The sequence below is a fragment of the Pan troglodytes genome, chromosome 18 (assembly GCF_028858775.2).
Source record: "Pan troglodytes isolate AG18354 chromosome 18, NHGRI_mPanTro3-v2.0_pri, whole genome shotgun sequence".
Taxonomy (NCBI): Eukaryota; Metazoa; Chordata; class Mammalia; order Primates; family Hominidae; genus Pan; species Pan troglodytes.
The window spans coordinates 84,886,440-84,896,564 of record NC_072416.2 but is presented as its reverse complement, the minus strand read 5'-3'; the positions used below and the strand labels follow the sequence as shown (position 1 = coordinate 84,896,564).

Here is a 10,125-nt window from a genome sequence, read left to right as displayed (position 1 = left end):
GGCACCCTCAGTCTTCGTTAAAGCTTGGACGATTATCTCTCTTTTTTACTAGATTCAAACTTTCATCAATACATGATTTCTATCAGTCTTGTTCACCACTGTGTCTTCAGCAGGTAGCACAGGCCTGGAATCAAGTAGGTTAACAGGCTTCGCTGAATGCATTGATCCAGGTTCCCAATCAGTATAGACAAACAGCTTCTCAGAGGGCAGATGACCCCAGAAGTCACCAACCACCAGGCTGGATCTGAACCTGTGACCTACTGGAATATTCCACTACCTACATCTGCCCACCTCCCCTGCCAGTAAAAGCCAATTTGTAAAATTACCCAACAGTCCAGGCAGACAAGCACAGGGATTGTTGGCGGGCTCTTGTGTGCCAACACAGCATGAAATACCTGTTTCTCAAGGACCCGGGAAGGCCATCTCTGTGCTGTGGGCTGCATCTTCCTGCTCCCCGGAAGGTTTCTAAACAACCCACTGGCCCAAGGCCAGGGAAAGCAAATGCATTTCTTCCCAGCTATGTGTAAAAGAGGTTTAGGGTTTGGGATCTTTGTATGCAACAGGCACCGCCTCGTTTCTTTTCATAAGTAGCCTTGGCCGCCTCATTATTAAATGGGAGAGGATAGGATAGTGGTGCCCATGTTGTGGGGCTGCATGGAGGCTGAGTGAGCATAGTGAGAATTTGGACATGAAATGCTGAGCACGGTGTTGGGCACATGCTGCTGTCCATCATCTGTTGACACTCATCATCTTCACTATCACTTAGCACCCCCCAGCACACACACCCCTACCTACAAGCCCTGTTGTAATCCCTGCTTTCAGATGAGGAAACTGAGGCTCAGGGTGGCACAGCTTTTCAGCAGATGGAACAGAGCCTTAGCCCTCCAGGCAGTCTGACGTTACACCCAGAACCTTAATCTCTGCCTTAGTCCAGCGTGATGGGGCTGAGGGTGCTGTGCTGAGACTACAGAGCCCCAGGTTCAAGTTCCAGCCTTAGACAGCCTTGAGCAACTCACCTTACCCACCACCCCATGCCTCAGTTTCCTCGTGCATAAAATTGGGAGCTATTTTAGGCAATGTTAAGACTTCTCCCAGCTCTAACAATACCCAAGCCCAAAGAGGGCTGTGCACATTATGGCCTTTGTTTTCCAGATTCGAATGTGCCCCTCAGATCTCCATGCCATGCAATTTCTCAGACAAACCAACTCACGTCTTCTTATTGGCCCCATGTACCCGTGGGATCAGCAGATGTAACATTCTGACATCACACTTAGAAAACTTCCCCCATCTGGATTTCTGCAACCCACAGGGAGTCATTTGCCAAACATATGTTTTACAAAACATGGGCCCACTGCACTCTGACTTGTTGTGAAGTCGATACAACCCACCTTTTCCCAAAGCACATGACTCTGGCCCATGCATGCTGTCTGGCTGGGGAGAGAGATGCAAGACTACTGATGTCAGGGGCGGAGGGTGGCAGGAAACGTGCAAGGTCACACATTGCTAAAAATGTAGGCATGTAACGTGGTGATAACAGACACACAACGGGTCAGTGTAAAGTGGAGAAGAATTCTAGTGTCAGGCCAACTATTGCTGTCAGGAAGAGCATCAAGAAGCGTTTCCACATACCACCGCTCACTTTTCCAGATGACATTCAAGAGAGGAAGAGGCAGCGGACATCACCGGCCAGTGAAGTTAGGAGGCTTCGGAGGCTCCAGAGTCATGATAGATGTTTTGAACCTTGTAGCCAAACCCCTCCACGCAGAAGTTAAAATATCCACTTTCTCTGGAGGACAACTTTTTAAAAAATTGTTTTTTTTTAAATTGTAGTAAAATATACATAACAAAATTTACCACAATAACCACTTTCAAGCGTGTAGTTCTGTGGTGTTGACTATATTCATACTATTGTACAACCATCACCACCATCCACCTCCAGAACTTTTTCATCTTCCTAAGCTGAAACGCTGTCCCCACTAAATGATAACTCCCCATCTCCACCCCATAAGTCCCTGGCAATCACCCTTCTACTATCTTTTTCTTTTTGTTTTTCTTTTTTTTGAGATGAAGTTTTACTCTTGTTGCCCAGGCTGGAGTGCAATGGCACGATCTTGGCTCACTGCAACCTCTGCCTCCTGGGTTCAAACAGTTCTCCTGTCTCAGCCTCCTGAGTAACTGGGATGACTGGCACATGCCACCACGCCCAGCTAATTTTTGTATTTTTAATAGAGACGAGGTTTCATCATGTTGGCCTGGCTGGTCTCAAACTTCTGACCACAGGAGATCCACCTGCCTCGGCCTCCCAAAGTGCTGGGATTACAGGCGTGAGCCGCTGCGTCCGGTGCCTTCTACTTTCTGTCTCTATGATTCTGCCTACTCTAGGTGCTTCATCAAAGTGGAATCATACAGTGTTTGTCTTTGGTGACTGGCTCTTTTGCAGAATGTCCCCAAGGTTCATCCATGTTGTAGCAGGTGTCCGCCCTTCATTCCTTGTTAAAGCTGAATAATCCTCCATTACTTGGATGCACCATTTTCTTTCTTCATTCATTCATTGATGGACACGTGGGTTGCTTCCACCTTTTGGCTATTGTCAATAATGCTGCAGCGATTCCCAGGCTGGCTGAGTAATTGGTAGTCTACAAAGCTGCTTGGCACAGCGTCCCCAACCTATAGGGAGTAGTTGTGGGTTCAAAGAAAACCCACAAGACTTTAGAGCCAAAATACATCTGGTTTCCAATGTTTGACTGGCCAGCTGCAACTTTAGGCAAATTTAATCCTTCTGAGCCTCACGCTGCTCGTCACCAAAATGGGAATTACAGTAGACAGCACTGGTCTCTGTCCCAGCATCCACACTACCTCCTACATCCTAAGCGAATTCTGATTTCTTTTTTCAACTTTCTTCCACGCCCAGGTGATCTCAAGGGGCTGAGACATTCATAGTTCCAGGGATGGGGCAAGTCCCGCCCCCTTACCAATGATTGGTTCAGACACTCAGGCTTCAGCTAATCGGTTTCTAGCAGTGCCTTAGCAACTGTTGCTAGTGTTAGGCCCTTGATCTGAGTGGCCCAATCAGGTAGAGGATGGGCTTTTATTCCAAGTTGGAGAAATGACGCTCCTCGGAGCTAGGAAATGAACAAGAGTTTCTGCAGCTGCTGATGCTGCCGCCATCCCGCAACAACGAGGGAAGGAGCATGAGAACAAAGCCCAGGCACAGAAGAAAGGCAGCCGTAAAAGTGTCAGAAAAACGGAGCCGGAGCCTGATTATCCTCCTCATCTTGGTACACATTCACACTCACACACTCCCTATGTCTGCGGACTGAGAGTCAGAATATTCAAGCAAAACAGATCTCCTTAAATGGCAGTGACCTTCCCTGAAATTTAACAGGCCCCAAAGAACTGAATTTGCCAGTCTAAGGTCAACCAGGAAGGCTGTGTGCCTTCAAGCCCACCACTGAAAGACGCCGACCAATTCACCTGTCTCCTGTATGATTCTGGGTTCACACACATGGGTGCACAGACTCCCCCGAACACACACACACACACACACACACACACGCACCTGCACGCATGCACACACACAATTAGGTTCAGAAATTAAACCTCAAAGTAATAGTAGGCCTCAATTATCCTACATAGCTGTGAAACAGATAGCCTGTTAGCTAGTCACTGGAGTACTGCTTGAAATAGAGATTTATTACAGAAAAAGCAGCACATACAAAAGTTTCTATGATCAGTATTACGGCTGATTGTGAAATAAGACATCATTGGAAGTGCACCAAAAATGAATAATGCAGGGACTGAACAGAGAAGCTGAGTGAAGACAAGCCAGATAAAGAAGGAACACATATTTTTTCAGCCCACAGCTTCACCCATTTTCAGCGAAGCAAGGATTTCCCTTAGGGTGAAGGGAGAATCCTAGGTCTTTCTATTCCATTTCCGGGCATGACCAGACACCAAAATCATGACAGAGTAAGCTTGAAAAGAAAGACTTCATGAAGACTGCTGGTCAAGACACAACCGGGGAACAGAAACATCTCAGCATGTACAGGAGAAGGAATTTAATCCAGGAAGGAGATTGTGGCTGGTGGAGGGTCAGAACAGCCACTGCAGTGTCAAACCACACACAGTGAATTATTCATTCAGATCTCATGACAAGGAAACTTGGTGTCTTTGTCTACCTGGGCTGCTGTAACAAAATATCATCCACTGGGCAGCCCATGCACAACAGAGATTTATCTCTGACGGTTCTGGAGGCTGGGGTGTCCAAGATCAAGGCCCTGGCCACTTCAGTGTCTGGTGAAGGTCACTTCCTGATTCATAGATGGCACCTTCTCGAGAGTCCATATATGCTGGAAGGGGCAAGGGGCATCTCTGGGGCATTTTTTATTACTTTATTTTTATTTATTTAATTTTTTGAGATGGAGTTTCAGTCTTATTGCCCTGGTTGGAGTGCAATGGCATGGTCTCCACTCACTGCAATCTCTGCCTCCTGGGTTCAAGCGATTTTCCTGCCTCCGCCTCCCAAGTAGCTGGGATTACAGGCGCCCGCCACCATGCCCAGCTCATTTCTGGATTTTTAGTAGAGACGGGGTTTAATCATGTTGGTCAGACTGGTCTAAAACTCCTGACCTCAGGTGATCCGCCCACATTGGCTTCCCAAAGTGCTGGGATTACAGGTGTGAGCCACCGTGCCCGGGCTTGGGGCTCTTTCATAAGGGCACTATTCCCACGCATGAGGGTTCTACCTCACAAACCACTCACTTCCCGGAGACCTCACCTTTTGATAGCATCACATTGTAGGTGAGAATTTCAATATTCAAATTTGAGGGAGACACACACATTTGGACCATAGCACACAGCTGGGTCATAAAGCCAGGGTTCCGAGGCAAGTCTGAGGTCATCAGCCAAGGGTGTCTGCATCGGACAACACTCAACTCGGGATTGGCACCCAGCCAGTGCCCTACACTATACAAGATGCCACTGTAGGGACAGGGATGACCTCTGGCAAGGTGACCCTCAGTGGGCCAGAGGGGGCTTCTGAAGAGAATTTCTCTAGCTTCTTGGTGTTTCCTGCCTGCTACTTTCAAACAAGGGTCCCATTTTTAATGTTTTCCCAGTAATACCTTATGAATGTTATTGCGAAGGTAAAGGAAATTATATTTTTGCTCTTATTGTTGTTCACTCTATTCCCATTTAGCAATTAACATTGAAAGGTAAGAAAACCAAGAGAAAGAGAGAGATTGGAATGTGGATATAGACGCAGATGTATAGAAATATATACATAGTAGAAATAAAAAAGGGTTGGCTATGGAGAAGGATACACAGATAGAGATAGTAAGACAGTTGGACAGACAGACAGGTTTGTTTTTTTCTTAATAATAGGAACCAGAGGATGATCAGGAAGGTGAGGAAAAGAAAAAGATGAAAGCCCTGTCTAAGATGCCCACAAGTTCTCTAGTTTGCATTTGTTCCCTTGGTGAGCAGAAGGGTGCATGTCCTCTCTTACCATGATGTGAGGAACCTATATCATCCCAGGGCACAAGAGGGTGAAGTTGGCCATCTGTGCCCTTCTCTGCCTTGTACCCTAGGCACGCCCCTCCTGTAGATCCCAGTTGCTCTTTCTGCCAAAAAGGGGGCAGACCTGGTGAGTAGCTAAAGTTCCTTCCGGCCTGAAGGCCCCTCAAAGGTTTTCTCCTGTGCCTTCCCCACAGCCCGGGTCTGTACTCTACTGGGATTTGCTGGGCTAGATTCTCAGAGGAGCTCAACATTGATTGAGTTCCGCGCTCCACGTTAAATCTTTGGAAAATTAACTAAAGATCTCCTAGTAAGATGCTTGTAACTTACTACATAAGGTGAAATAGTGACTTTACAGTACAAAAACTACAACCCAAGTATTACCACCAGCAGCGGGCTAAATCAACACCGCAGGCCCCGTGATCAATATATGTGATGAGGACATTACATCCTGGTGTTGTTGCCCCAAGTCTTGACGTGAATCTGACCACAAGGACAATTCGGACAACCTGAAATGGTGACACATTCTACAAAATAAACATCAATGTCATGAAAGACAAAGACTCAAGATTTTCTGCTTAATGGAGACTAAAGAGATGCGACAACTGAATGCCAGGCATGATCTTGGATATTCTTTTGGCTCAAACAGTCTTAGGACAATTGAAAAAATCTGAATGAGGTCTGTAGCTAATAGAATTGTGTCAATGCCACATCCTTGGTTTTGTTAATTGCATTGTGGTTACAGAAGAGAATCCCTTTGTTTTCAGGAAATGCACACAGCAGTATTTAATAGTAAAGGCACATCTTGTCTGCAACTTCCTCTGTGTGTGTGTGTGTGTGTGTGTGTGTGTGTGAGAGAGAGAGAGAGAGAGAGAGAGAGAGATGCAACAAATATGGTAAATATTAATTTTGGGGACTCTGGGTGAAGGGTATCTTGAGATTTTTGTGCTCCTCTTCTGCACATCTGAAATCATGTCAAAAAATAAAAAAGGTGTGTGCTCTGCAAGGGATACCCAGATACCCATGCAGAAGAGAGAACTGATTCAAGAGATGAACCCAGGTGGGAGCCACGATGATGCTCACTGGGGAATGAGCCTGTAAATCCAGGAGAGGCTGCACCTGCAGCCCATTCCTCCAGGGTGGTTCTCCTAGACCTGCTTCAAGTGTCATGGTTTAAATTCTCAGGCACCCCTTGGGCCATACTGACATTTCTATTGGCTTTGGGCTAGGAGGAGCTAATATGCCTTGCACATGATGATAGCTTGGAGAATGTAAAAATGCTGAGCTGTTATCACACCTAATGACATGATACATGCGAAGACGTAGTGTGTGCATGGAACAGCGTAATGGAGTCCTACAGCCTTAAGCCAGGATTTCATGTGTGATACACAGTAGTCACGGCTGAAATCTTTCTCCAGTGTGGCTGCTCCCTCCTCATTGAACACAAAGCAAGTTATACAATTCGGTTTTAGCAAATGTCTTGTGAGATGCGCTAGCACAATCTTAAAGATCATGTGTGGGTAAAAAGAACAACCTCCACCCATACCAAGCATTTTCAGTGCCAGGCCCTACCTGAAACACAACCGTGATCTCCATTTGAGCCAGGAAAACCCCAACCACGGGGAGCCGCAGAGCCCGCCCCCCACCCAGTGACTCTCCGGTGTGTCAGTGCCAGGGTCTGAAGGTACTGAGGCTTTGCAGGCATCATCTCAAGCCAGCAGGGTCTGAAGCTACTGAGGCTCTGCCAGCAACATCTCAAGACAGCATGGTAGCTCTTTCCCAGCACGCCACGCTGCCCTGCACACACTGCTAGCTTCTGTCTATACTGCACTTGGCACTGACAGCAATCCGATCAGATGCAGCATGTGATTGCTTTGTTCCATTTTCCCAAGGCCCACTCACAGGGCCTGTAGGTACCTGCACGGTCCAGGTCCAGGTCCATCGTTGTTCAGTCGAGCCACCATGCATTGGAACAACTGCATCTTTCAATTGCGTCCTCCAGTTCGCCCAGAGCCATCCGAGCACGGATTCAGAACTGGATCTTTGCCTCTCTCAACAAAGTACACTAGGGGACTGAAGCATCCACCTCAAGTGTAGTGTTTTAAATAAGAAAGAAGAACTTAAATTCACCCACTGACCCATTTCCACAATCGTCAAAGTCACATGGCTTTATCGGTATTGTCATTTCTGTGTGAAACTTAGCTCTTACATGCTTAAAAAATAAGAGTAATTGTTCAGATATGCTTGGGAATCAAAGAAAGAACACAACTACTGTTTTCTCCACATTGTCAAACTCAAACAAACACCTGTGACAGATGAGCACCGCCTACTGAGGTCACAGTTCACCTTTCTGCACAAGAGCTGGTGGCTTTGTTCTCTGTCTTGAAGGACTTTCTGTCTCCCTCTGCTGCATGTCCTCTGGCCTCTTGGGCCCATCCTTCGACGCCAAACTCAAGGGCCATATTCAGCCTTCATCTTTGGAGGGATGCCCAGGGACAGATGTGTCCACGGGACCCCCAGCACACAGAGTGACCTTTCGGGGCTTACCCTTCAAAGGTGTCGTGTCATTTCCCTGTGCCCTGACCTCCACGCTGAGTTCCCTCTTTCCTTACTGGCCGTGGCGTTGCATGGGTATAAGTGATTGTATGTAAGACAGGTATAGGATTTGTTTTCTGATAATCCATGAGTTTTATATTTCTGCCAAAAGTTATAAGTGAGCAATCTTATATATACATCTGCCAGCTCAAATGGACACAATGTAGGCACAGGCATCTTGTGTTGAGAGGCATAATGGGGCCATCCCCGGGGTCTGCAGGGAAGCAGGCAGCAATTGATGAGGGGCATTCGTCCTGGGACGAAGGAAGGCGAGAAGCAGCCAGTATTTCCTGTTCTTGATACAATGTTACCCTGCCGCAAGGGTGGAAAATCCCATGTTTAAACCTGAAACTGATTGTTCCTGGCCACCAGCCACTCCCACATCCCCGAACCAGGGGGGTGACTTAAAGCAGTGCAGTGACCTGCCTGAATCACTCGAGCTCTTGCTGAAACGCAGGTTCTGAACCAGGGCCTCCAGGGCGGGGCCTGAGACTCTGCATTTATAACCAGCTCCCAGGTGATGTCTGAGGACCACGCCTTGGGTAGTGAGGACCTAGAGTGAGTGAATGAAGAGAACTTACACAACAGCCCAGCACATTCTAATGAGAAAGGTGACACCACCTACCCCTCTATCATTCACCAGCTTAGGACAGCTGGGTACCTCGTGGCCATCCTCAGTCAGCCCCACCTCTCAGGCCAGGGCCTGCTGTCTTTGATGAAACCCCTCTGTCCCTCCCACGCCTTTGCGCCTGTTATTCTCCAGCCCACCCTAAGTCCCCCATGAGGTGCTGGATGTCTCAGGCTTGGATCTCCTCATCACCGCCTCTCTTCTTCCTCAGTACCCTGGGCGCTACCCACGTGGGCTCTCAGTGGCCCCTGCTCTCTGGCTTCTGGCAGGGGATCGGCCAGGCAAGGCAGGCAGGGACATCCCCCTCCTCAAATGGCGCTTGTGTCTCCCGGAGAACTGTGAAGTGCAGGAGGCAGGGGGCCTGGGGAAGGGCCAGTGCCTGGTGAAGGAGGGCCACTGCTATTATTTATTAGAACTCTTTGTTACTTTTATTAAATCTGGAGGTTCCAGCTCAGTTCCCTCCTCCATGAAGCCCTCCTGGCTTAGCTCGACCTTCCTTAGTATCTTTCTTCTTTGAATGCACCCAGTGAATAATTTAGGCCCTTATTTTGAGCCATCTTCCTTCTTTTTCCTTAGTTGCCTCCAAGGCTCAGTCTGGTCCCCTCGACATGACAAGAAGCTTCGATTCACTCACAGTAAACTTTTGCCAATGAGGAAAACCACAAAACACATCTGAAACTCAAATAACTCAAAAATGGTTTGAAAACAGTCTGTTTCTTTACGTCTCTCCCAGTGTTGGTAATACGTGTTTGGGGAAAATGTCTAAAAATAACGAAACACTTTTTAAAATCTACTTTTAAAACAAGCTTTATCGAGATATAACTCAAGTACCACACCATTCACCCATTTAAAGTGGACAATTCAGTGGGTTTTCGTATATTCACAGAACTGGACAACCCTCAACACAGTCCATTTTGGAGCATTTTTATCCATTCAGAAAGAATCTGTGCACCTGTTAACAGTCACCCTTCCTCATCCTGCTGTTTTGAGCCTGCATTTAAAACACGAGGCAGGAAAAGACCATTTTACCGATGTAAAGCCCAGGACATATGTTTTGTTTACATTGTCTTTGAGGCTTATCCCTTTTTAAAAATTTCCTGGCTAAGTTTCAGGAGAATCAAATCAATGGCATGAAAACCTACCTGTTTTGCAGAACATCCCAGGTCACCTGCCTCCTTGCACACCTGAGGGTTGAAGGAGGGCATGGCACTGTGGCGTCTGCCACCCCATCTGGCTTTCCCACGCCTCTGGCCTCACCCCTGTCGGAGGTGAGAGCTGGTTCCTGCCCGTCTAGAAGGAGCTTTAAGCTCGGCCTCCTATGTTGTAACAGAGCCCGGGAAGGAAGCTTTCACTTGTGAGCCAACTGCAGGCTTGACGGACTCAAAAGG

General features: G+C 47.4%; 1 long non-coding RNA gene across 1 annotated transcript; it reads left to right on the top strand.

Moving 5' to 3' along the window:
- The first annotated feature begins 2,040 nt into the window (after window positions 1–2,040).
- Window positions 2,041–6,224, top strand: LOC107968922 (uncharacterized). Its single transcript, XR_001710488.3, has 2 exons — window positions 2,041–5,144; window positions 5,712–6,224. It is a non-coding gene; the product is annotated as an uncharacterized LOC107968922 (long non-coding RNA).
- Window positions 6,225–10,125: the final 3,901 nt, after the last annotated feature.